Raw genomic sequence first — 27,107 nt, 5'->3', positions numbered from 1 at the left:
CAACCCTCATATTCCAAGGCTGGGAAATCTCTGACAAAGTAAGGGCCCCGTGAAATAAAAAGCGCCCCAGACTTGTGGGCAGGGCTCTGCAGTCTGATGAGGCTGTGTTCTCATTAAGAGTCAGACCTTTGTCTCAATCATAATTAAGGTGCTGAGGCCACGGAGAGCTGGCAGCTAGCTACATTCACCACTACAATTTAGCTGAGAGAATTGAAAAGTATCCAGGCCCACGAAAATGGCAATAGGCCCATAAAACTCACAGGACCTTACCCACTTTTGTAGGCATTCTTTCTCCCCTAACTTGGTCGTCGCGATGTCCACTCATGGGGAAACCTACTCCCTCTGTTGATCCTTAACTAATCATAATGCATTTCCAATCGAGGGGGTCACCTAGGAAAAGTCATCAAAATTCATGCTATATTGTAATAATCACAACTGCAATTGTAGCTCAAATTCATCCAACTTCTAGTTTATAACCAGGCGCTGTGCTGAGCTCTTCTAATGCCATATCTCATTTGATCCTTGCAACGATCTCAGAACTAATCATCATTACTATTCCCTGTCTACGGATAAACAAACTGAGACCAAAGGGGTTGAGCCATTTGCCAAAGGTCGCACAGTTAAAAAGTCTTGGAGTCAGAATTCAGGACCAATTACCAGGGATGGGTACCCTTCCCATGGGCAAAGACGGTCTCCATCTACACTATTAACTTTGGAAATCTTTCATTAAAAACCCACACTAACTAGAGAAGACATGAGACCAGGCTAATTCTGTCGGCTTCCTTTCGGCAGCCAGTGCCTGATGCTTCTATCCTACTTTGTATTCTTCTTTGCACATGGCTGGTCATCGAGCCGCCAGAGTCCTAATCATATCTTGGAAATTTCTTTGAGCGCTTTTTGACTGAAGATTGCAAAAGCTGTTCCCATTCTTTTGCTCATTACCACTTGTGCTCAATTTGGCTCTGTGCTCGATCTCAGCGATCAAAGACCTCACCTCACTGCAAGTACACTTCGTTTTATATGCACCACATTAGGAAGCCTTTTCAATCAGAGTTTGATATGTGCTGAGAATTTAGGAGTGAGTGGGAGAACTTGAGCAGATCTGTTGAAGTCGAGACAGTACCAATGATTTCCCCTTTAACGGGAAATGCCTTAAACTTTATATCCATGGAATATGGTGCTCGCGTGTGCCTGGATAATTTTATGTCTCGGAGCGACGTAAACATGGCCATTATTCTACCAGCCACCATTCTTCTGTTTTATGTGGGGCTTCACAGAATGGAGCAGTTCCATTCTCCTATTCTCAGAAGGTTGTTATTTTTTTCTCCCCTGCCCAGAAGAAAAATATGGAGTGTGCTGAGTTATGTTTAGGTGGTAGCAAAGAACAAAGGTGCAAATGACAGTTTGAAAAATTTTGGTGTTGAGTGGGCAGCTCTAAAATGTCATAGAAATAAACTCAGCTAGATCTTTGGCTGGAAACCATCAAAATGGATTATCACTGCTTAGGCTGGCTTCTTATAGCCTGAAACAACGTGGCACAGAAAGGGTATTCAAAGGCATTGGTTGTAGGAAAATTGCTACCCCAAGCAGGGCTTGGGCAGGGTGAGTTTTGGGGATGGAGGAAAAAGAAACCTCTTTGTATATGGGCCAGAAGTTAAAAAGGAGACGGTGATAAAACCGAGACAGCACTTTTCTGTATCAAAGCACAGACTTCACCTCTGAATTAGCAAGCAGGTGCCCTGAGCAGGTGGCCTGTGCGTCCACCATCAATCTCTATTGAGCTCTGCAAAGCGTGAGGGGAGCGCGAAGGGTGCGAGAAGGGCCAAGTTTCAGAGTGAGTTAAGGCATGCGGAAAGCACAAAGAACACAAAAAGGGCTCATTTAGTCATACACAAAAGAAATGCAAGGAAGGGAGCTGTTCACCAAACGGGAGCAGGTCACGGGATAAAAGCAAAATGCCTCAACTTTTTTTTTTTTTTTTTTTTTTGCCTTCACAATTGAGAAAAAGGATCTTCAACCTCCCAAATATATAGTCAACAATACACGGAGGGACAAAGGCGCCAGAGAATTAGAGAGCTATAAAGAGCTCTTACCCAATAAAATAGATTTAAATTATACCCTGGACACTGAAAGAGGGTGTGAGAGGCTCCCGAAGAATGGGGATGGTCCTATGAGTCTAGTTCCCTGGGAAACAGACTCTGAGTCAGAGACTCACATTAGGGTGTGCCTTCAGGACCAACGCTGGTGAAGAAAGAGGGGAAGCAGAACAGGAAAGAGAGAGAGAAACTGAATGGAAATTCAGTTACAACAAAGACCTGGGTTGATCCCACGGTGGGCTCTGAGGCAAGAGAACCAGGTCTTTATAAACTCACTTCCACCAGTTGACAAATATGAAGATTAACCACCCCCTCCCCCCACCCAGGAGCGGGAGGTGGCCTTAGGAGAGGTGGCTTCTCTTTAGCAGGGGGCAGTGCCCAGAGAAGGATGCAGCTATAAGCTGTCAATAACCTAACTCCCAGAGGTTGGAGAAATGAGTTCCTTGGTCTTAATGGGGTATCCAGCCGTGCACCGTCAGAGTATCCCGATTTACGAAAGGAAGAGAAATTTAGATTCCAGAAACTATATACTGGTAGTCTTGATATTGTACCTCAACCAAATTGTAGAAGGATTATCAGATAGATGGTCTTGGGGCCTTTACAAAAGGAAGTGGGGACCACTAAGAACCTAGGTGGGATCGGGGTGCCTGGGTGGCTCAGTCGGTTGAGTGACTGACTCTTGATTTTGGCTCGGGTCATGATCTCATGGTTCATGAGATCAAGCCCCGCATCGGGCTCTGTGCTGAGAGTGTGGTACGTGCTTGGGATTCTCTCTTTCTCATCCTATGCCCCTATCCCTCATGTTCTCTCTCTCTCTCTCTCTCTCTCTCACTCAAAATAAATAAACTAAAAAAAAAAAAAAAGAGAGAACCTAGGTGGGATCATTGGGAACAGTGTTACATGCATGAATTTATTATTGTCCATCATGGTGACAGCCCTCCAGACTCCACTTAGCTTTGCCATTTTCAGCATTTTAAGTCAAATGCCTGGCGGAATACATATAAGACACATTTGTCAAATCTGCAGGTGACCTAGAGTTTGAAGGCTAGCCAAACCCAAAACACGTATAACGTATTTTTTTTAAACCATGTCCAAAACATCAACAGAATGAAATTTAGGAAGAATGAATGTAAAGTAACTCCCTGAGGTCCAAAAGTGCAAGAAGGAACAGATTTGACATAACAGTAGCTCATAATGAAAGGTGACGTTGGCTTTCATATAATTTCAATCAGCGGCGTGACATGATTGCCAAGAAGGTTAATGCGGTATTGGGATTCACCAAGAGAGATATGATGTCCAAAGCAATTGAAGTAAATCCCAATTTATCAGCAGCTCTATTAGAGAGAGTGCTCTATGAGAGATTAAGTATGTGAGGTTTTTCATGTCTTTAGAGAGAGACCTTCTAAGATCATCACCATGGAGGCAGAAGCAAGGAACCTGCCTCAGAAGGAGTGGTGGCCTTGGAATCCCTGAAAGCAAACTTTCTTATCATGGTGGGACTGAGAACCTTAGAAAAAGGGTGCCAGATAGGCTTTAAGGTGGTGCCTATGATCCCAACCTTCTAGGATTCACACCTTTCTATGATCCCCTCCCCTTGAATGTAGGCAGGACCTGAGACTTCCCTCTAACTAATAGAACCCTAGCAAAGGTGATGGAATGCAATTCCTGTGGTTGTATTTGGTTATATACCATTCCATCTTGCTAGCGGACTCACTCCCTTCCTCCGTTTCTGACTCTGGAGAAGCAAACCGCCATGTTGTTGGGGTGCCTAGGGAGAGAGCCACGCGGCCTTCAGGAACGGTGGGAAGTCTCTGGGAGTCCAGGGCTGCCTCCAGCTGGCAGCCAGCAAGAACCAAAGCCTGGAACGGATTCGGACAACTTGAGGGAGCCTCTCAATAATAACAGATCCGAGCCTGACAGAGGATTCAGCTAAGCCAGGCTCAGACTCCTGACTGACCTCCATAAACTGATACTTTAAGCTGCTACACTCACGGCAAATTTGCTTCGCTCAGCAGTCAATAATACAGAAGGGAAAGCAGGGTGGAGGAAAGAAAGAGAGGTTGGGTTGGTCGGCTCTGTGTTTGCGAGGTAACAGATGCCCGATCATGTGCCCATACTTGATCCAATCAGTGTAGCCACAGAAGGTGACACTCGGATTGATCAGGCCTGTGTCCTGTAACTACCCTGAACACAGAGTCTCGGAGGGCAGGTAGCGGGCCCTGTTAATGCCTTTTCCCTCAGCCCATCTTTAGTCCACTGGTAGCTGAAGTTTTTCAACCTCAAATTCCTGAGCCTTTCTGCTTTTTTTTTTTTTTTTTTTTTTTGCCTGAGAGCTTGCTCAGCCTTCCAGTAGGGCAAGCCAGAACTATTAGCCATGTCACACCCCCCCCGGGGCCACCTCCAGCTGCTGAGGGATGGGAGTCAACAGATAAATGCTGCGGCCTCCCTCGCCCTTGATGGAACAATTGTGAGGCATGTTTGACACAATTCCTGTGAGGGTCACAGTGGGATTGAGCAAACTACCCATTAACACACCCTTTATTGACTTTCCTCTCTTCCTGTCTCACGTGTGCTTCTGGGACCATCTCCCAAATCAACTACCTACACCCAAGTCCTTGTTTCACTGCATTTGGAGAAGCCCAAAGTAAGACAGAGGATCAAACCCACTGGCATCACCTAAATTGACGGGAGGTGGTGTTGAAGAAAAGCAGAGAAAACGCATTCAGAGCAAACCTGAATACCAGATTTCATGGCAGGATTGATTTCAGGCATTTTGTTGACTTCTCTGTTCCTATTCCATAGGGAATGCCAGCATCAGTTTCCTGTACTTCTAACCCTGGCCATTCCCTTTACTGGAGAAGGCCACTGGCGACTAGAGAGGCCAAGTTAGAGTGCGGGATGGGTTGGAGAAAGCCCATTTTTTCACCTCAAAATGCAAAAAGTCAAGGGGCGCCTGGGTGGCGCAGTCGGTTAAGCGTCCGACTTCAGCCAGGTCACGATCTCGCGGTCCGTGAGTTCGAGCCCCGCGTCGGGCTCTGGGCTGATGGCTCAGAGCCTGGAGCCTGTTTCCGATTCTGTGTCTCCCTCTCTCTCTGCCCCTCCCCCGTTCATGCTCTGTCTCTCTCTGTCCCAAAAAAAATAAATAAACGTTGAAAAAAAAATTTAAAAAATAAACAAAAATGCAAAAAGTCAAAATACGGGTTTAATAGACAGTAGCTCAATGGTATCATCTTTTTATCCTTAAAGGTGAAATTTACAGTCAGTTTTCTGAGGTTGAGGCAAATTTTAACAAAGTGTGAAGATAATGTTATCTTGCGTACGTATACATACAGATTATCTTATTTTTAATGCTTTTTTATTTGTTTTTGAGAGAGAGAGCACACACAAGCAGGGCAGGGGCAGAGAGAGAGAGAGAGAGGATTGAGAGAGGGAGACACAGAATTCACAGCAGGCTCCCGGCTCCGAGCTGTCAGCACAGATCCTGCCCGATGCGGGGCTTGAACTCACAAGCTGTGAGATCATGACCTGAACCGAAGTCGGATGCTCAACTGACTGAGCCGCCCAGGTGCCCCCAGAATATCTTATTTTGATGCCAATAACAAAATTTAGACAACATGTTCATGTCCCCTTGCTTTTATAAAATAATCCAGTGGGATTTAGAATTCAATACTCAGAAGACTGTACTGTTGATTACTAGGCATATTATAGGAGAGATAATAACCATTCTTGCCTTCTTTTACCTACTGGAACCCTGTATTAATGGAAGCAACTATGTACCTGGCTAAATGCTACCATCTGTTACAGATAGGGGCCGCCGATAAGGGGTGCTGATATAATTGGGAAATGTACCTTTCCCCCTCTTCCCCTTTCCTTCCTTTCTGATGCGAGATTGTTGGAGCTCTAGAACCATCTCTAATGATGAGAGAGTCTTAACAAAGGGAGCCGTGTGTTAGGATGAGTTAGAGCCATGTGTTAGAGTCAAGGGACTAAAGGGACGTTGGTCTCTGACATCTGTAGACCTGTTATACCAGTTCTAGAGAGCTTATCATCACAGTATAATGTGGGCAAGAAATTGGTGTTGGGTCTAAAACATTGTTAGTTGGCTTCCGTGGTACCTTCAACCAACCTTGATCCTAGCTGCTACATATACCCGCACATAAAGTCAGAAGACAACAGTTGAAAGGCTAGTTTAAAATTATCAAGAGGGAAGATGGTTCATTAATATCAGCGATGGGTATGCTTGCACAATGCAAGAATAGTTCCACTGCAAACCGAATTATGATGTGCACAAACATATCCACAAACATAGGCACGGTTGGATAACGCCGTTGTTTGGGAGTATGGTCGAATTCAACAGCAGGATGTTGAGAAAGGGGACCTGTTCTGGACAAAATGTCTGTGTCTCCTCCAAATTCATATGTTGAAGCCCTGGCCCTCAGTGTGATGGCATTCAAAGGTGGGGTCTTTGGCGGGTCATTAGGGTTGGTTGAGGTCATGAGGGTGGGCCCCTCGTGATGGGATTCATGCCTTTGGAAGAGACCAGAGTCAGTTCTTTCTCCTTCTGCCATGAAAGGACACAGCAAGAAGGCAGCTTTCAGTAAGCCAGGAAGGGACTTTCATAGGAACTGATCTGCCAGCACCTCGACCTTGGACTTCCCATCCTCCGAAACTGTGAGAAAATAAATGTCTGTTATTTAAGCCGCCCAGTCTGTGGTCGGGTATAGCAGCCTGAGTTACACCACAAGAACGTGTGTGTTTTCAATTTTTCCCTTCCCCTTGATTATCCGAGACTCAGAGATCTTATATAGCTTCATGTAAACTCAAGCATCTCTTTTAACCCCGTCCCTTTCGAAACGAGAGAGCCAAAGTTGCCCCCTCCAGTCCCTCTGTTACCAAGTTGCGCAAACCTTTCTTTGACACACGGCAGATTTATCTTCTCTTTCTTGTGTCTTCTCCTCACATATCAAACCAGCTCTCACCGCTTCACTTGGGAGAGTCCACTACCCCCTCACTGAACCTCCCTGTCTACGGTCTCCCCTTCCTTCAGTTAATTCTATGCCTTTCTCCTGTGCCAACGATCCTCACAAAACCCTACTTTTGCCCAGCGACTTCCCTTTTAGAGCACCTCCGACGGTCTTCAGTGGGCTAATCAACCCACCACCGTGGGTCCTGCTTTTCCCCAGCTCTAAATTTTATTCTTTCGCATTCGACTGTGCCCAGAGAAAGCGTTTACATCAATCTTTACTGTTTCAATGGGCTCATTCATCAGTCTCAATAACGGATCCATCAGATTTAGCTGCCCCGCTGCACACTCAGGCATTGGTTTGACTTGCAAACAGGCAGAGGCAGGTTGAGACAGAAAGCAAGGACAAGGAACGGAAGCAGTGTGTGCAAGGACTGCCGCGTCCACAGGGAAATGGGATTCACCACCTTGCCTTTGATCGTGCTTTGCCGACCCGGTGCTCCTTTCTTCTCTCCGACCATTCAAATTCTGTGACATCCACCCAGAGGAGTCAAGTCCCCCTCCTCTCTCTACGACTGTTGGAGGCATTTGGCTGGGGATTTTGTTTTATTTTCCAGCTTATTATATAGCCTTGTTTGGCAGTAGCATTGTCTGAGATATGCAAGGCCCATCTCTCCCAAATAATGTTTCCAAATAATGAGAACTAGTGGTATGTTGTCGTAGATAGATAGTAGATGATAGATAGATGATAGATAGATAGATGATAGATGATAGATAGATGATAGATTGATAGATAGACGATGGATTGATAGATAGATGATAGATAGATAGATGATAGATTGATAGATGATAGATAGATACATAGATAGATGATAGATAGGTAGATGATAGATTGATAGATAGATGATAAATAGATAGATAGATGATAGATAGATGATAGATTGATAGATGATAGATGATAGATACATAGATGATAGATATAGATATATAGATATACATATACATATACATATACATATACATATACATATACATATACATATATTATCACAACAGGGCTTGGCATATAGAAAGTACCAAAGAGATTGACTGAGATTATCTGAATGTCGACAAGATATATTTAACATATATAAATATGTACAATTGAGAAAATTTTCTTCAATATAACATATTCTCTTCAATATAATACAAGTAAATTTGATTTGTATAATATTTTACTAATAAAATTGAACATTCTGTAGTCATTAAAGCTCATTAAAGTCATTAAAGCTATACACACCCCGGAGGCACCTGAGTGGCTCAGTTGGTTGAGCGTCCGACTTCGGCTCGGGTCATGATCTTACAGTTCGTGAGTTCGAGCCCCACGTCGGACTCTGTGGTGACAGCTTGGAGCCTGGAGCCTGCTTCGGATTCTGTGTCTCCCTCTCTCTCTCTGTTCCTCCCCCACTCACGCTCTCTCTCTCTCTCAAAAATAAATGAAGATTAAAAACTAAAAAAAAATATGTAGACACCCCAATTCTTTAAATCGGCAGAAATTACATTCAACATGTTTCTCACCGTTAGATTGACAGGGACTTAGGGACTCTGATCACACAGATTTCTTTTTCATGAAAATTTACTATATATACACCAGCAGAGCAATTTCAACCTGGATGGTTAATCAGATCATGAAAATAGGCTCGTTATGTAGTTATGACAGTTCAGTGGTACTCATTAAGATCAGATTCCGCCTATAATATTACATTTTATAACATCAACAATAGAACATTTTCTCTGCACAACAGAGAAATACAACGTCTGTGAAAGCATATTCCATGGACTGATGATGTTAATGGGTCTTACGTTTAAAAAAGAGGTTCCTTAGTCCAACAAGCTCGGGAAAGCTAAACTGACATCTCGGTGCCTTTTAGATAGTAATGTGCTTTTTGAGTCTCCAAAAAGAAATACGTAGCTATGCCAGCTATCCAAGAACAGGCATCAGACGTGTGGATAATGAAGTCATCTGAGACGCCCCAGCTCTAGCAAACGTCATGTGGAGAAGAATCCAGGAACTCGACCAACAGGTAGAGCCGTGATGGCTTTCTCCAGCTATTCAATCTACTCTAGCTAAGACCTTAGTTATTGTGGAGTAGAGGCGAGACCGCCCCACCGTGCCCTGTCTGAATTCCTGGCCCCAAAGGCTGTGAGATGAATACAGTTGCTGTTCTGTGACCCTAAAGTGTAGGCTAATTTGGTAGGCAGCAGCAGATTCCTGGGCAGTTTTGGTGACATGAGTACAAACGTGAGGTTTACCTTGATATTTGGCATAAAATGGATGTTGACTAACATGAGTTTCTTTCCTTTTTTTCCTCCAGAGGCCTTCCATCATGTGGCCCACATGCCCATGGTTGACTCTATTCTTATGTAGGTCGTGATGCTGAAAGAGAATAAAGGTGATGACAGGACAAAAGTCAAGATTCCAGATACCGAAAACACTGAAAATGTGGATATCCGTGGGGGTGAATATCTGGGCGAAAGAAGGTCTGTCTTAAGGTTGACCGGCACTCGGTCATTCTCCACAAGGAATGTAAATTGTCCTCCTCTACTTTCTGGTGTATTTGCAGTGATTTTTAAATATGTCTGCAAATTTTTTGACTCTCACCACATTGAGAGGTTGGATCTAGATCCCCACCCATTGAAAATGGGTGGGATTTTGTGACTGGGTTGACCAAACAGAGTATGACAGAATTAATGTTATGCGACTCTCAAGGCTAGTCATAAAGACGATTCAGTTTCTACCTTGTGAGCTGGAATATTTGCTCTTTTTTTTAATGTTTGTTATTTTTGAGAGAGAGAGAGGGGGAGAGAGAGAGAGAACGTGAGCAGGGGAGGGGCAGAGAGAGAAGGAGACACAGAATCCAGATCAGGCTCCAAGCTCCGAGCTGTCAGCACAGAGCCCAATGCGGGACTCAAACCCATGAACCGTGAGATCATGACCCGAACGGAAGTTGGACGCTTAACCAACTGAGCCACCCAGGAGCCCCTGGAGTATTTGCTGCTGAAGCTTTCGGCAACCATCAAGCAGTCTGATAGTTACAACGAAATCCGAAGTAGCCCGTGTAGAGAGACCACATGGAGAGTCCCAGAGACTCCTGGAAGAGAGATACCTGAACAGCCCCCCCTGTTTCCAATCCAGTCATTGCCCGGCTGCAACCACATGAGAAAACCAGAGCCAGAACCATTCTGATGAGCTCTTTCCCAACTCTCCTCTAAATTCCCGTCATACAGAAACCATTAGCAATAATAAAATAATTGTTCCCTTAGGCGGCTAACTTTTGTGGTGGCATGGGCTAATAGCCAATTGGAACTGTACCCTTTCGGGGCGCCTGGGTGGCTCAGTCGGTTGGGCGTCCGACTTCGGCTCAGGTCACGATCTCACGGCCCGTGGGTTCGAGCCCCGCGTCGGGCTCTGTGCTGACAGCTCAGAGCCTGGAGCCTGTTTCGGATTCTGCGTCTCCCTCTTTCTCTGACCCTCCCCTGTTCATGCTCTCTCTCTGTCTCAAAAATAAATAAATGTTAAAAAAAAATTAAAAAGAAAAAAGAAACTGTATCCTTTCAAATACATTAGTAAAGTGTTAGACTCTTGTTAAATTATGATCACCAGGTGGTGCCCATTTTCCTTTGTGTGTGTGTGATTCTATTAAATTTGGTACTTTTTTTTTTCTAACCACTCAACTATCTGTGAGCAAATGATATATTTACCCGTGAGCGGAAAGCCTCCATTCGTTAAGCTAACTCAAACTGCAAAAAACAGTTCTGACCTATGAAATAAAAAGTTACGGTGCGGGGGTGCCTGGGTGGCTTGGTCGGTTAAGCATCTGACTCTTTTTATGCGTTTTTTTTTTTTTTTTAAATTTTTGAGAGAGAGAGAGAGTGAGAGCGTGCATGTGAGAGATGGGTAGGGGCAGAGAGAGCAGAGGGCAGTGGATCTGAGGCACCCCTGACTCTTGGTTTCAGCTGAGGTCCTGATCTCACGTGGGATCGAGGGATCAAGCCCCCACTCTGGGCTCAGTGCCGACAGTACGGAGCCTGCTTGGGGTTCTCTCTCTCTCTCTCTCTGCCCCTTTCTTGCTCACCAACACGCGTGTGCTCTCCCTTCCTCTCTCTCTCTCTCTCTCACACACACACAATAAATAAATCAGCCTGAAAAAAGTTCAAGCGCATAATTGCTTTTTACATTTTCAAACGCTCCAATCATTCTGTCTTCCAGTGGGCGCATACTTCCCCTGGGTATTAAGATTTCTGGCAGACCAGAGTCCAGAGTTTGTGGACACAAGAAAAAGCATTGAGGACGGTGTTACTCAGACTTCTTTTCTTTGATTCCTATTCAGGAGGACATGAATAAAAGGACTATTTTTACTCCTCTCTGGGCCATCTCTTATCAGTCTACTCTGTATGGCGAGTGAGACGTGAATATTTTAGAGGGGAAGAAATTTCAAGGAAGGATGCACAAACTCTTAAGGGCTCAGCTAACACAGATCTCCCCTCTTACTATCACATTGAAAACTGCATAGCTTCTCCGTAACACTAATCACTGTTTGGCTCATTTGACAGGGACCCCAAGTCCACAGCCTTGGCAAAACTCAGATTTTTAATTGCTTCTGAGCTGTACTTTCAAATGCGCCTCTCCGCTTTCCACATGATTGAAAGTGAAAAGACCGGCTGGCTTCTTTACCTGTTTTCACAGAAAATCACCTCCCAACTACGATGACCAAGAGTTCAGCAACTTTGCTGTAGATCTTAAAGGCCGTGGAGGGTTGTGAAGTCACAGAGGACAAGGTGTTCTTTCTCTCCACTGGCTCTCACCCTCTTTCTCCTTATGTCGCTAGATTATCTTCTCTCCTTTTCACATGTACTGGTTTCTTCTCACCCAAAAGCGCTTTTGGATTTTAATTTTTGAAAGTATGCCTTAAAAACTATAAATGGAGGGGCGCCTGGGTGGCTCAGTCGGTTAGGCGTCCGACTTCGGCTCAGGTCATGAGCTCACAGTCCGTGAGTTCGAGCCCCGCGTCGGGCTCTGTGCTGACAACTCGGAACCTGGAGCCTGCTTCAGATTCTATGTCTCCCTCTCTCTCTGCCCCTTCCCCACTCGGGTTCTGTTTCTCTCTCTGTCTCTCAAAACTAAATAAACATTTAAAAAAATGTAAAACTATAAATCCAACTACAAACTAAAACTTTTGGCGTCTGGAGAGAAATATATAGCCTTAAATGCTTAAGCTGAAAAAGAAGAAAAGAAAAATAATTAACGGGATAAGCATCCGACTTAATAGAGGGTTTATAAAACCAATAGTGAATTCTTTGAAAAGACTCATATATGTGCAAACTTGTGGTAAGATTGATCAAGAAAAAAAGCAAAAATACAAAAATACTAAGAATGACAAAGGATACAGGGGTGCCTGGGTGACTCAGTCGATTAGGCACCTGACTCTTGATTTCAGCTCAGATCATGATCTTACGATTTCTGAGTTCGAGCCCCACATCAGGCTCTGCACTGACAGTGTGGAGCCTGCTTGGGATTCTCTCTCTCCCTCCCTCTCTGCCCCTTTCTCTCTCTCTTTCTCTTTCTTTCTCTCAAATTAAATAAATTAAATAAAAACTTTGAAAAAAAGAATGAGAAAGGATACAGGCATTAAAAAGAACTTTGTCCAGGAACCTATGGGGGAGGGGAAGGAAAAAAAAGAAAAGAGAGAGGTTAGAGTGGGAGGGAGCCAAAGCATAAGAGACTCTTAAAAACTGAGAACAAACTGAGGGCTGATGGGGGTGGGAGGGAGGGGAGGGTGGGTGATGGGTATTGAGGAGGGCACCTTTTGGGATGAGCACTGGGTGTTGTATGGCAACCAATTTGACAATAAATTTCATATATTTAGAACAAAACAAAACAAAACAAAATCAGGAAATTATTCTGAATAAAGTATGCATTTTAATTAATAAAAAAAAAGAACTTTGTCCATACACTAAAAATTTCAGGCAAAAAATTAAAAATATGACCCAGCAATAGCACTGCTAGGAATTTACCCAAGGGATACAGGAGTGCTGATGCATAGGGGCACTTGTACCCCAATGTTTATAGCAGCACTCTCAACAATAGCCAAATTATGGAAAGAGCCTAAATGTCCATCAACTGATGAGTGGATAAAGAAATTGTGGTTTATATACACAATGGAGTACTACGTGGCAATGAGAAAGAACGAAATATGGCCCTTTGTAGCCACGTGGATGGAACTGGAGAGTGTGATGCTAAGTGAAATAAGCCATACAGAGAAAGACAGATACCATATGTTTTCACTCTTATGTGGATCCTGACAAACTTAACAGAAGACCATGGGGGAGGGGAAGGAAAAAAAAGAGAGGGAGGGGGCCAAATCATAAGAGACTCTTAAAAACCGGGAACAAACTGAGGGTTGATGGGGGGGTGGGTGATGGGTATTGAGGAGGGCACCTGTTGGGATGAGCACTGGGTGTTGTATGGGAACCAGTCGGACAATAAATTTCATATTTAAAAAATAAATAAAAATATGTACAAGAAAATTTCAGGAAAATGCTCAAATTCCTAGAAAAATATAAAATTAACTCAAGATGAAATAAAGTGTCTAAAATACTACTTTAAAAACTCCTTTCACAAGGAGGACACGTACAAAGAACATACACATTTCTATAAGTGATCCCAGAGGGGAATTGCCCAACTCTTTTTATGAGACCAGCATAAACTGGATGTCAAAACCCACCTTCGACAGTATGAGAAAGGAGAATCATAGGCTATCTGAATGGTTGATGTAATGCGAAATACTAAATCAAATACTACCCAATAGGACAGTGTAATGTAAAATAAAAGTAATACATCATGACAATATTGGGTTTATCCCGGCAATGGAAGCTTGGATGAAATAGAAAATCATCTGAATACACGCAAATGTGTTTAATGAACTATTAAACAATTCCGAGCAAGATTCATACTTAATGTAAGAACGGTAAAAGCGTTTCCTTAAAGAGCAGGAACAAAAGACAATGGACTGTGTTATCAGAAGTTCTATATCTACAATTGTCATAATGAGCACAGTAAGGAGAGAAATCAAAGATGCGAGGGCTCAAAAACAAGAAATAGTAAACTGCTGTTTTTCAAGAGTGAGATTATTGTCTCTATTGAAAACCCAATTTATTAGAATTTGTAAAAAGTTGAGCCCGATGCGGGGGAGGGGGGAGTCGTATTCAAGAATGGATTGCCCTCGACAATAGTTTCTTAATGGATAAATAATATAAAAAGGTGCGAATGGTGACATCCAAAGCATAAAAAGGTGGAGACTCAAAGGGTAGAGTGATCCAAGTTAAGTTGCTATCAGCTTAAAATAAACCATTATGTCTATAAACAGTGTTATGTAAGCTGCACGGGAACCAAAAAGAAAAAGCCTACAGTAGATACACAGAAGATAAAGAGAAGGGAACTAAAGCATATCACTACAAAAAATCAATTCACAGGAGCGCCTGGGTGGCTCAGTCGGTTGAGCGGTGACTTCGGCTCCCGTCGGGACCTCACGGGTTCGTGAGTTCGAGCCCCATGTCCGGCTCTGTGCTGACAGCTCGGAGCCTGGAGCCTGCTTCGGATTCCCTGTCTCCCTCTCTCTCTGCCCCTCCCCCACTTGCACTCTGTCTCTCTCTCTCTCAAAAATAAAAGAAACATTACAAGATTTTTAAAAAATCAAGTCACAAAAGAAGACATGAAGAGAGGAAGAAAAGAAAAAGCAGGCAGGGAATAATGAATAAGTGGCATTAATAAGTCCTTACCTATCAATAATTACTTTAAATGCACATAAATGCCTTCAGTTCTCCAAACAAAAGACAAAACTCAGCTATATACTGCCTACAAGAGACTCGCTTCTGTTCTAAGGACACATTTGTTAACGTATCTGAAGGGAGAAATCAGCAGTGGTACAACAGTGTAGGACTTCAGTACCTCACTTTCAACAACGAATGAATCTTCCAGAGAGAAAAGCAATGCAAAGATGTTGGACGTGAACTGTACATTAAACCGGAAGGACCTAACAGACATACACAGAACATTCCATCCAACGGCAACAGATACACGCTCTTCTCAGAAGCACACATGAAGTATTCGCCAGGATAGGTCATGTTACATCACAAAACAAGCCTTAGCAAATTTGAGAAGATTAAAATCACACCAAGTATCTTGTCTGACCACAATAATATAAAGCTAGACATAAGTAGCAGGAGGAAGATAAGACAATTGATAAAGATGTGGAAATTAAACACCACGCTCCTAAACAGCCAATGGACCAGGGAAGAAATCAAAAAGAGAATAAAAAAACATCTTGAAAGAAGTGATCACGGAAACAGAGCATACCAATACTTACGGGATGTAGCAAAAGCAGTTCTAAGAAGGAGAGTTATAGTGATAAACACCTACATTAGGAAAAAAGAAAGATCTCAAATCAATAACCTAACGTTACACCTCAAGGAACTAGAAAAAAAGCAAACTAAGCCCAGAGTTAGCAGAAGGTAGGAAATAACAAAGATCAGAGCAGAAATAAATGAAATGGAGACCAGAGGACAATAAAAAAAAAAAAAAAAGATTAACAACATGAAGGGCTTTTTAAAAAACACACACACATACACACAAACCAAATTGACAATGCTCTAGCTAGACTAATTAAAAAAGGGAGAGGACTCCAACATATAAAATCATAAATGAAAGAGGAGAGATTACAACTAAAATAAATGTGTGTGTCTATAATTAACCAAATCGAGGGTTTCCGGGCCATTACTTTGTTGTTATAAATTTGTATTAGATTAAGAATCATTTTAGAAACGAGCAGAGCCAAGGTAGCAAGAAGTCAGCACCTGTGAAGGCAGTCGGGCTCACTGGATGGGCTGAGGACCAAGAAAAGGACAATCCTCCCTGTGAAAAGAAACCTTAACCTCTCATTCCTTAACGACCCCCTAGGCCCCCCCCAGGCCAGTCCCTGAAACAGCTACTCCCCAAAAAAACCCCAGGCCTGATCCCCACCTGTCTTGTCAACAGACCTTAGACCAACCCCTAGCAAAACCCACAACTGCAAATCCCACTGGAGGGCAACGCATTCCAATGCACCTGCAACTTTTTACTCCTTGGAATTCTTGCCACTGACCCCTCTCTTGATCGATAGTACTATTTTTATCCCCACTGGCCACTCTCTTGGTCAATAGTACTATTTTTATCCCCAGCAGCAGGCCAAAGTTCCCTAAAGGTTCTACCTTATAGATTCCCTTATGCGGGCACTTCCTTGAATTCTGACACTATTAAATTTTCGCTAATTCTTCAAACTCTTTCTTCCTGACATCACGTACCCATGATTTTTCTCCTACTTCTATGTAGGAGGGTCATCCTCCTCTGGAGGCCCATCAATAGATTTTCTCAAGACTCGGTTTGTTTGAGGCCCCTTTTCCCTCTCTCTCTCTCTCTCTCTCTCTCTGTAACTCTTCCTATGAGGCAAAGTCATCCACATCCAAGGATGATTGTTATTTTTTTAAACATTTATTTTTATTTTGGAGAGAGAGAGAGCACAAGTGGGGAAGGGGCAGAGGGAGATTGAGAGAGAGAGAGAATCTCAAGCAGTCTCCACCCTCAGCACGGAGCCCGATGCAGGGCTCAATCCCATGACCCTGGGATCACGACCTGTGCCGAAATCAAGAGTTGGACCCTCAAGCTCCTGAGCCACCCAGGTGCCCCCACAGGTGATTATTAAAAACGGTATAACCCCATCCCAAATCTCCCCTCTGAGATTCAGACCAGTGCATCCAACGTCAGACACCCCAATTCAACGGGTCCACGTTGGACTTTACGCTTTCTCTCCAATGTCTGATCCTCTCTTAGTGCCCCTTACTGTTTTGATTGTTTCCAGTAGGCTCCATGCTGGGTGTGTCAAAGCTCAGATCAAACTTCATTTCCTGAAGGAAGCCAGGTAGAAATGCTTTTCTACCCGCACCAGAGTACAGGCCAAAGGAGGCCTCCAGGGCAGGAAAGGAAGGCATTTGTAGAACCTTGTTTTCTCATTCTTCCCTACATCTGTTTTATATATTGGTAACTTGGGAGCTCTATTTTCCAAAACTCCCTGCATCTCCTCATATCGCCACAAGGTCACAGCCGTGTTTCCCTGGGAAACACGGGTCCATGGTTTTGCATCATGGCCAACTTGGCAGTTGACAACTGACTCAACTTGATATTAAGGACAAAAAAAAATCCATCCTTTCCTTGTCCCCATTGATCTTGAGATCAAGGAGCTGTTATTCTTATTAGGCACTAAGGAGCAGAAACCAAGAACTTCCCTTTTTCAGCCCGGATGGACACAGATCTCCAACAGTTCAAGATTGGGTCTAAATTTAGAATTGCTAACGTTGGAGTGTTTGCTTAGTCCGACAAGTACGCTATTCTCCTGAGTCTAATATTTAAAGCCTACCTATTTGTTTTTCCCATTCACGAATCGCTACAGACTGTGACTGCTAGTCAGCTGGGAGTTCTAATCGTAACCCTTAAAAATGCTCAAGTCATTCTGACTTGGACCCTCTTCACCCTAAGACATAACCAACGTATTTTACTTTAGCAAAACGTACTTACCATTTTCCCCATGCGAGTCTGTCTTACATGTCTCCTGGTTTCTCCCCAGAATTTAGTAGTGAAACTGCCATTTATGGGAACACATTTTGCTAGTTGTCCCAATTTGGAGGAGTCACAGGAGCCACATTGCTAAGTTGTGATGACACATTGGGCTGTGGCTGAACTGCCCCAAACAGGAAAATATAAACTGTAACAATCTACTCCAGAAATGGGAGAATGGGCCACCTCCTTAGATTTGATTAGATATTAATCGTGTCAATCATTTAGGGGCCCCCGCCCATTTTTCAATCATTTAGGCACCCCCCCCCCTGTTTTTTCCAGCTTTCTGGAGATGTAATTGACATATGACGTTGTGTGAGTTTAAGGTGTACAATGTCGTGATTTTATATATGTATATATTGCGAAATGATTACCACGATAAGGTGAATTACCTCACCTCCATCACTTCACATAGTTATAATTTGTGTGTGTGTGTGTGGTAGGAACTTTTACATTCTGCTTCATTAGCGACTTCCAAATACACAATATGGTATTGTTGTCATGCTGTCGATTACATCCCCTGAACTTAATCACCTTATAACTAGACGTTTGTACCATTTGACTACTTTCATCCATTTCCCCCACTCTACACTCCTCGCCTCTGGCAACCGCCAATCTGTCCTCTGTTTCTAGGAGTTCAAGTGTTTTAGGTTCCACGTATACGTAAGATCGTACAGTATTGGTCTGTCTCTGTCTGATTTATTTCCGATTTAGTTCTCTGATTTCTTTAGCATGACGCCCTCAAGTTTCATCCACGCTTTTGCAAATGGCAAGATTGCATGAGTTTTTTTTTTTTATGGCTGAATATAAATACGAAGAGTATATCCAGGGGCGCCTGGGTGGCTCAGTCGGTTGAGCGTCCGACTTCGGCCCAGGTCATGATCTTGCAGTTCGTGAGTTCAAGCCCCGCGTCGGGCTCTGTGCTGACGGCTCGGAGCCTGGAGCCTGCTTCGGAGTCTGCGTTTCCCTCTCTCTGTGCCCCTCCCCCGCTCACACTCTGTCTCTCAAAAATAAATGTTTAAAAAAATTTAAAAATGAATACATATATATATATATATATATATATAGTCTTTATCCATTCATCCAGTGATTGATGGACACTCAGTTTGTTTTCATGTGTTGGCTTTTGTAAATAATGCCGCTATGAATATGAGTTTGCAGGTATCTCTTTGATATGATGATTTCATTTCCTTTGCATATACACCCATAAGAGGAATTGCTGGGTCGTAGGGTAGTTCTATTTTTAACTTTTTGAGGACCCTCCGTACTGTTTTCCGCAGTGGCTGCATCAGTTGGCATGCCCACCAGCGCCGCACCAGGGTTCCTTCTCTGTACACCCTCCCGAGCACTTGTTACGTCTTTTTGATAATAGCCGTTCTAACAGGTGTGAGGTGATGCCTCGTTGTGGTTTTGATTTGTATTTCCCTGCCGATGGGTGATGTTGAGTGCATTTTCGTGTCCTTGCTGTCCATTTGAGTAACTTCTTGGTTGTGACAGTTTCTATCGAATTTCTCAGTGAACTCGTTGCATTTCTCAGCTCTTGGATTTCAGTTTGGTTTTTTTATGGTTTCTATTCCTTTGCTGAGCTTCTCATTATGTCCCTGCATCGTTTTCCTAATTTTGGTGTCTGCCTGTGTGTCCTTGTCGTTCGCTGAACATCTTTATGAGGGTTATTCTGAATTCCTTATCAGAATTCCTTGGCGGTTGATAGATCTCTCTTTCCTCACCGTCAGTTATCGGAGCTTCGTTAGTATCTTTGGCGATGTCACGTTTACCTGATTTTTTTTCCATGATCTTCGATCCCTTGCATTGGTCTCTATTCATCTGAATAAGGGGTCTCCTCCTGTAGACATTACAGATTCACCTGGGCGGGGATAGTTCTGCACCACTCGGCTCAGCCTGGCGCCCAGGATGGGTCAGTCAGTGCCATCCTTGGGAAGGCGGAGCTTCCTTTTGGGGGTCTCTATTTGGGCAACACGCCGCAGCCTTGGGTGTGGGGTCTCACACGCTGTGATCCCCAACGGTGCTCTGCGATGAGGCAAGGATTCGCGCCATGCCCCGGAGTCTGGCTGGGCTGTAGGCTGGGCTTCGTGATCAGGTAGGCCCCTGGTTGTGCTCGGTTGCTGGTCGGGCTCACTGGCCAGACCCTTCGGTCAGGAGGAGCGTCCAGTTGTGTCTTGCAGTTGGGTAGGGCCAAAGACTTGGCTCCACAGTTGGGTGGGGTCACTTTTCCCGGGCTTTTTGTGGTCGTTGTTGTGGGGAGGGGCCGCAGGGAATGCGTCATGACTGGACTGCATCACTGGCTGGGCTCTGGGGCTGGCGGGGGGGGGGGGGACTGTGGACTAGCTTCTGAGGCCGTCCAGTGTCACTGTTAAGGCTTTCCGGTTATTCAGAGCCAGAGGCTCTATTCTTCACTGTTGGGCTGCACCACTGGCTTCATTTCCTGCCCAAGCATGGCTATCAGATGGGCTCTGTAGCTGCCCAGATTCTCTTGGCAGGTGACACTCCAGGTGGCAGTTGGGGCTTCACGTTGGCTTTCCTGCCCGTGTGGCTCTGAACCAGGCAGAACTGCCCACTATGCTCCCCGGTCATACGGGGGCCACTAGCTCAGCTCTGGGGCAGAGTTGCTGGCCGGAAGCCCTTCTGGAGCACAGCCGGGGCCTTATTGCCATGATGGTGCACGTATCATCCGTCCTGTGCCGGAAGGCTTCGACTTGCTGGTCCATAGATGCTAATGTACTCAGGCCAGATTCACTCACAAAGCCACACAGGCATTCCCGCAACACCACACTGCCAAACACACCAACTTGCGCGTGGTGGGGCATTATCCGTGTCTTTTGGTTGACTGCGGTTATTTTAGGGAAGGCCCACCGACAACTTTGCAGCTTGCTACAGTGTAGGGCCTGAATCCGTAGGTCATACTCACACGCAGCCTGAAAGGGCACGACTGGATTGGAGAAAAGAACCTGTCCCGATCAAACGGTTAAAGTCCCAAGAGCTTGGCAGAAGAGAGGAAGGAATCATGGGTGGCATCTTCTCAAGACTGGGTTTTCCGCTTGCCGGGTAATCATACACAGGTGAGGGCAATACAAATACATTTTTTCCTGAAAGGTAAGCTACGGTTACCAACGCCAAGGTAGAAAACAAGACGGGAATTGTTGTGACAAACAAAGAGCCATAAGCAATCGCAGCACCGCTAAACCCAGAGATCGCGCCAAGCTTCAGGTTATAGGGATGACTCCCTAAGGCCGGAAAGGGTGTGTTATTACTTTAGGTTCAAGTTCTGAGCGCAGTTTTTTCAAAACCAGAAATAACATCCTTTGCAGAATTCAATTTCAACTTGGCAGTGGAGTCACTTTGTTTTCGTGCTGATTCACCCAGAACATGCCGAAGAAAGTACCAGCAACGATGTTCATGAAGTTCTTGATAAAGCAGGAGACAGAGCGAGTGGTCTTTGAGGCTTTTCTGAATGGTTTCTCTAAATTCTTCTTGAATTTGAAAGACGAATCTGCACTCCTTCAGGCTCTGAAGGTCAGGCTAGACCAGTTACGACTTTTCCAGGAAATGAGTCATAGTAGGACCAGGGGACTCATTTCTAGAAGCCGGGAGGGACGTTTCATCCAGAGCCTGTAGGTGGGGTTTTCCCTCACAAAAGACTTCAGGGAGTTCCAGAGGCGTGTGCAAACTTGAGATGGGAATAGTCAACCTGACACAAGCTTGCCCTGGGGATTCTGCCAACTCTCTTAACTCTTGCCTTGGTTTTCCCCACCCGGCACGGCTGGTCCTTCCCATTCCTTCTCATTCTTCTCTCATTTTCAGCTCACTGTCCAACATTCCTCCCTACAAATTCCAAATCTTAAAACCTGAGAATTCTTAAATAAGCATCATTTAGAATTCTCTCTTCCTGGAAGACATGGGAGGAGGCTGCGACAGCCATGGAGAATTCCTAAGAATCATCGCTGGGTGGCGGACAGGAGTAGGGGGTTGTGCATTCATAATTCTTTTGAAATTTGTCTTCTCTATAGAGTGAAATTTATAGTTTTTGTGTTAACATTCAGTTAAGTGGCTTCACCTCCTTCCTTCCTTCACCGAAAATGTATTATGCGCCTACTGTATGCCAGGTGTGGTGGCTGGGAGATCCCGCGATAGAAGACACAGTCGCTACCCACGACGATTTTTATGGCGTGGTGAAGAAGGTAAGAAACATGATAATGATAATTACCCAATTCCTGGAGCCCTGAAAGATGAGTAGTAGTTAATGAGGAGGTGATGTGTATGCATGTGTGCGCTCTCCTTTCAGTTGTTCAATGTCTCTCCTTCTCATTAGGTTGTGATACTCAACACTGACATCATTGTTTCCAAGCAAAGCCTTGGGCTCAGGAGTCTCCATACGAGGATAGAGCAAACCGATAAGTCATGCTCTCCCCAGAAAAGGGTGAGGAGACAGCGGAGAGATCACAAGGAGGGGAGCTACTGGGATTTTCAAATGTGAGGAACTTCTGGGGTTGCTCAGTTTTACAAAGGCTCAAGTTATCACCCAAAGTCACTTTCTAAAGCTTATGACATGGCAGTAGGATTCTGTAGGCAGAAGAGTGAAGTGGACCAAGCTTTCCTCAGTCTACCTTTTCGTCTCTCTGGTACCCCCAAGTTTTCTTCTCCCTTCCCCTGCTTTCTTCCCAATGTTCAGGAAAGAAGCAGCAGGTTCAACTCTTCTTTGGGTTGTGTTTTATTGCTTACCCCTCACAGGGACATATGCACCTCAGTAAATGGCAGTGTCTTCATTCAAAGTCGAACTCTGTAACGGAATGTATTTGGAAATCAAGGGGTAGGTGGGAGGGAACCCTTCTGGTGTCTTAACCATTGCCCTGGTAGGCAAACACCTCTTCTGCCCATCCTGCCCATTTCTTGAAGGAATGATCTTGGCACTTAATGGCACTGAGGAGCAAAAGGGAAACCTATCCTACACACCTTCAACTGTAGGTCAGGGTCCATCAAGGTGAATTCCAATGGCTGCCCAAATTCTGTAGCTCTATTGGAATATAGTTGCATCTAGTGTTAGGCAAACTGAGTAAACTTTGCACTAGTTTAGAAATAGCTGATGTCGCGGGACAGATGATCTCTCCAGCTCCAAAGTGCCACAAATTCTATGAATTGTATCCCTATTAAGTTCTAGTTGTGACCTGGGGATAAGGCTAACAGAATAAAATTAAAAGCTTAAGTTTGCCTTTTTTCATCTAAGTTTGTGTGATGAAGCCATGCACAATAATGTTAAAAAGTCCACCCTCTGATGAAGATACAAAATGTGAACTAAATCTCCCTGCCACTCCTGGTTTCTCTACCCAGAGTCAAACACCGTTAATATTCTCTTGTAGATCTGCTCAGATATTTTCTGCGCATGCACAAAAATCTTAGTCTTTTTAAGAGAAGAATTTTTCCATTATGCAGGACTGCTAGAAACAGACACAATGAATAATATATTTTCTATTTTAGTGTATTTAACTTATTACTCTTTCTACTGTTTCTCGTGTTAAAATTCTTGTTCTTAAAATGATTTTCTTAAAAAACGCATACATATAGGCAGCATAATATTCTCGGATCATTTACATAAACTGGAGAATTTGGGAAACATTCGATTTTACTGGTAGTTGAGTTCTTTTTCAAAACACACTTACATAACCTCAGATATATTTACACTTAAGTTAAAAGTGAGCAAATTCATGTCAAGCATATATTTTTAATCTGTCTTCAGAAAGGATCACACGTGGGGGTGTCTGGGTGGCTTAGTCGGTTAAGCGTCTGACTTTGGCTCAGGTCATGATCTCATGGTTCATGGGTTCGAACCCCGTGACGGGCTCTGTGCTGACAGCTCGGAGCCTGGAGCCTGGAGCCTGCTTCAGATTCTGTGTCTCCCTCTCTCTCTCTCTCTGCCCCTTCCCCTGCTCGCACTCTGTCCCTCTCACGCTCTCAAAAATAAATGTTGAAAAAAAAATTAAAAAAGAAAGGACCACACACGTCAGGTGGTTTGTATTCAAATGCTGATGTCTCATTCATGGATCCATATTACTTTATAAAATATATAGTTTCAAAAATTCTGTCAGTGTGCCTTCTCGAAACTGTGACTGTTTGACACATTCGTAACTTCCTGGCATGAGGCTTTTTTGAAGGAACCACCCTAGCTCTATTCTAGGTCTTACGAATGACATATTAGATGATATCGGGAAAACACGACAGCATAGTTAATAGCAATTATCAGATAAGATGTGCGTGATTTTTGTTTTGTGGATTTCTAAAGAGAAGAATCCCAGGGAAGTGATTGTTTAGCTTCCTGAAATGCCTTTTAAACAAGGTTTTTTTTTTTTTTTTTTTTGTTTTGTTTTTTAGCTTTGTGGAAAGCCTAGACGCCGAGCTCTTTATTGTTACTAAATGCTAAACTCTGTACCTCCGGCCAGAACTCCTGCTGCCTGAATTGATCCTATTAACCAGATGGTTGCTAGGTTTCCATTTCAACCTGAAATGACTCCCCCAGAGATGAGGGAGGGGGTATTTTGAGATGAAAACCCCAGCCCCTGGATACAGTTTTTATATCAGCAACAAGGTATGTCCCTGAAGAGAGTGTGAAACAGCTCGTACGAATGAACAGCGGTTTGTCGCTTTGGCTTTCAGAATGCGTGTAGGCTGTCGGCTGGGGCCCTGGGGGTTTCCCTGCACCCACACGCCCCCTAGATGGCTCCAGCTGGATAGAAAACTCGAAACTTCTCCTTCCAGCATCAAGAGGCAGGTGATGAGCATTTGCTGAGGCGTGTGACACAGAAGAAGCGCTTGAACGTTAGGCGAGGACAGCCACCCTTGTTCTGTTCCCAGTAGGACGTAAAGGGAAAGCCCCACAAAATAGCAAGATCAGACCTGTGGAAACACCGAGCGGCTATAGCTGCAAACCTTATGTAAGTGCCTCTCAGGGATGCACCAACGGAGAAAAGAGATGGGGAAAGAGAGCAGACTAAGTAAGGGAAGCCTAAGGAAAGGTACTGACATTTTTGTGGGGTGGGGAATAGTACTTGGAATCCGAAGGGATCAGAACGTTAGCGTGTTCAAGTAGTGTATTGGATCCAGGAAGACGAGGGGCCAAGTCAACAGTTAGGGAGAACTACAACAGAAGGGGAAAATTTGTCTACAGCGCTTTTTTTTTGGGGGGGGGGGCGGTTGAAGACAAAGGAATTCGACCTGTGATGGCGTATGCTGATTCTGAGGAAAATCTGGAACCATGGTGGGGTAGACTGTTCCGTTGATGGGCTCCAATGAAACACACCTCACGGCATTCATACCTTGTGTAGTCTTCTTCCGAACGGACTTAGGTTTGCCCATCTGACTGGCTTTGGCCAACGGAACGTGAGCAAGCAAGATGACAAGGAGGCTGGATGAACCCTCTACGTTGGAACTTGCCCTATGGGAAGACTGCATCTTGGGGTGGAAAAAGGACACAGGGAGAGAGACCGTCGATGGCGAGAGGCCACTTTACATGGTACTGCCCCAGCCAAACTCCTAACGGAACGCAGCTCCCTGAGTGACCTCAGCGATACTACGTAGAGCAAAAGAACCTTCCGGCTAATACCAGCGAACCCACAGGGTTAGGAGAATACTGAATTGTCATTTTAAGACACTAAGTTTTGGTGGCTTACGATCCGGCAGCAGATATCTGAAACAAATAGTCATGGGAATGCCCTCCTTTTCCGAAGGGGAACCTGGGACAGAAAACGGCCAAGGAATTTGCCCAAAGTCCTGCAACTAGTTAGCGAAAGAATGGGGACTAGAACTCAGATCTCTTGACCAATCCAGTACCCAAAACACTACTATCGATATCTAACACTCCGTAAAGAATTTCTGCATGCCAGGCACTACGGGAAGCATTTTATATTCACTGAGGCAGATACTACCATTATCCCCACTTTATAAGCCAGGGAACCAACGTTTAGAGAATAATTTGCCTGAAGTCACACAGCAGGTAAATGATAGAGCTTAGGCTTCTAAGCCTGCGCTCTGGCTTCACAGATTTGTCTGAAGCAAGTCATTCTTTGCTTAAGATAAATTATAGGTTAAGTCTGAGTAAAATAAAACAGCCTATAACAACAGCTCATTTCATCCATGTCTGTCTTATTCGTCAACTCATTTGAATTAAAAAGGAGTTGATCCCCACTAACTACTGTTGTTGAGGATTAAATCAGCTGGGCCTTGATCCTGTTCAGATATATGGTCTGCCACTTTGGGGATTTGGAAACCAACATTAACACCTTGTCACTATTTAAATGTTTGGCAAAATTCTAAGTTCATATAGAACTTAAACCCGTGGGTTTTTTTTTTTTTTTTTTTTGCAATAAAAGTATCCATATGGTATTTTCTCGGTTACATTTGAATGATTGATATGTTATTTAGCAAGAACTGTTTGCTTCATAAGGAGCCTTAAAAATGCATATCTTTTATGCCTGAAAAATGTTTTTGGCAACTGAAGTAAGGCATTTAAGTCTACCTCTTCTATAAAGCCTTTCTTGGCAAATCCTGGTCCTTAATGGCTCACTCCTTTATCCATTCTCCTTGTTCAGTATATATTAAAGCGTTCTGGTGTGAATATACTAGACACAGGGGCACACAAATGAACAAAACAGAGCCCTGGTTTCACAAGTTCAGGGTAATGGCAATATATGTGGACATGTCCCGTAACAAAGGTTCGGGTGAAGTCTTCTTCATTGTTCATGAAGCCAATTTTGATTAAGTGCTGACCTTGGGCCAGATAGAGAGCAGATAGATAGACACAGCTCCTGTCTTCAAGATCCCACAGCCCAACGGGGGAGGCCGCTCGTGGTCTGGTAGACACATTGAGAGAAGTGACGGGAACAAAAATGAGGAGGCTGCTGGAATCAGCTGGGGAGAGAGAGCTGGAGAGGGAGTATTGCTAAGAAAGGAAGATGGGGGAAGATCTCGGGCATGGTAACATTTAAACAGCCAGATGTGTGAAGGAGGGGAGAGGGGAGGAGACGCATTACAGAGCCAACTGAAAGTGCAAAGGTGCCGGGGAAGAGGCGGCCCTGGGACTGGGGCCTGGTGAGCTCAAGTACTGGGCAGCGGTAGAGGACGAGCAAGACAGGGAGTAGATCACGTAGGCCTTGAAAACCACGGTAAGAATTGTACTGTCAGTGGGATGAACGGCCCAGAGGGGGACGGCATGGGGACGGTGTGATGCCGAGATCAAGGACTCCGGAGCCATGCTGTCTTGGTAGTGAATGCGCTCTCTTGGGTAAGCAACTTAACCTTTCCGTGCCTCATCGTGTTCATCTGTAAAGTGAGAAGAGGAATACATACTGTTGTGAATATT

The 27,107-nt window shown here is 44.3% G+C and overlaps 1 long non-coding RNA gene across 1 annotated transcript in view; it reads right to left on the bottom strand.

Annotated features, from left to right (window-relative positions):
* Positions 1–17,794, bottom strand: part of LOC115507583 — a 40,436-nt gene extending 22,642 nt beyond the window's left edge. The window contains exons 1-2 of the long non-coding RNA XR_003966728.1: positions 17,705–17,794; positions 9,352–9,475 (exon numbers count right to left, since the gene is read on the bottom strand). This is a non-coding gene — a long non-coding RNA (uncharacterized LOC115507583). The remainder of the gene's footprint in view (positions 1–9,351; positions 9,476–17,704) is intronic.
* Positions 17,795–27,107: the final 9,313 nt, after the last annotated feature.

The sequence above is a fragment of the Lynx canadensis genome, chromosome X (assembly GCF_007474595.2).
Source record: "Lynx canadensis isolate LIC74 chromosome X, mLynCan4.pri.v2, whole genome shotgun sequence".
In the NCBI taxonomy this organism is placed as follows: Eukaryota; Metazoa; Chordata; class Mammalia; order Carnivora; family Felidae; genus Lynx; species Lynx canadensis.
This window is presented reverse-complemented; position numbering and strand designations above follow the sequence as displayed.